The sequence below is a fragment of the Symphalangus syndactylus genome, chromosome 13 (genome assembly GCF_028878055.3).
Source record: "Symphalangus syndactylus isolate Jambi chromosome 13, NHGRI_mSymSyn1-v2.1_pri, whole genome shotgun sequence".
Taxonomy (NCBI): Eukaryota; Metazoa; Chordata; class Mammalia; order Primates; family Hylobatidae; genus Symphalangus; species Symphalangus syndactylus.
The window spans coordinates 70,251,696-70,252,934 of record NC_072435.2 but is presented as its reverse complement, the minus strand read 5'-3'; positions in this window follow the sequence as shown (position 1 = coordinate 70,252,934).

Genomic DNA, 1,239 nt, shown 5'->3' with positions numbered 1-1,239 from the left:
CATATCCTTGTTTTTATTTTGCTGTAGGGGCTTATTGTTACAAACTTCTCTTTTAGAGCTGCTTTTGCTAGATTGCGTATGTTTTTATAGTTGTGTGTCCATCCTCTTTTGTTAGAAGATATTTTTAATCTCTCTTTTATTTTCTCCTTGACTCACTGATTGTTCAGGAACATGTTGTTTAATTTTCATGCAATTGAGAATTTTACAAAATTCTTCCTGTTGGTTGATTTCTAGTTTTATACCATTGGATTTGAAAAATAATATGATTTTAATCTTCTTAAATATTATAAATCTTATTTTGTGGACTACCATATAATCTATCCTGGAAAATGTTTCATGTGTACTTGAGAAGGCTATATATTCTGCTGTTGTTGGATAGAAAGTTCTATTAGGTCCATTTGGTCTAAAGTGTCATTTAAGATCAATGTTTCCTTATTGATTTTCCGTCTGGATAATCTGTCTTTTACTGAAAGTGAGGTATTGAAGTCCCCTGCCATTATTGTATTACAGTTTATCTTTCCCTTCAAATCTAAGAATATTTGCTTTATTTATTTAAGTGCTTTGATGTTGGGTGAATATATATTTACAATCATTATATACTCTTCTTTTTGCCCCCTTTATTCTTATATAATGACCTTCCTTGTATTGTTTTACAGGTTTTTAATTAAAGTCTATTTTATCTGGCATAATTATAACTAGTCCTGCTCTCTTCAGGTTTTCATTAGCATAGAACATCTTTTTCTATTCTTTTACTTTTCGTGTATGTGTGTTCTTAAAGGTGATCCTTTTAGTAATCCTTTTTTGTAATCCTTTAGATCCTTTTTTGTAATCCATTTAGTCACTCTGTGTCTTTTGATTGAATAATGTAATTAATATACATTAAAAGTAATTATTGATAAGTAAGGACACACTATTGTCATTTCATTAAATATTTTTGGAATGCTTCTTTTGTTCCTTTCTTCCTCCTCTTGCTGTCTTCCTTTGTGATTAGGTGATTTTTCTAGTGTACACTTGGATTTCTTACTTTTTATCTTTTGAGTATCTACTATAGGTTTTGCTTTGTGGTTACCATAAGGCTTATATAAAATATAGTTATGGCAAATAATTTTAAGTTGATAACAACTTAATTTTGATTACATAAGAAAACTCTACACTTTTACTTCACTCCCTTCACATTATGGTAACGTTTGTGTTGTCATAATGTATGTTTTTAAATATTGTTTGTCCCTTAGCAAATTA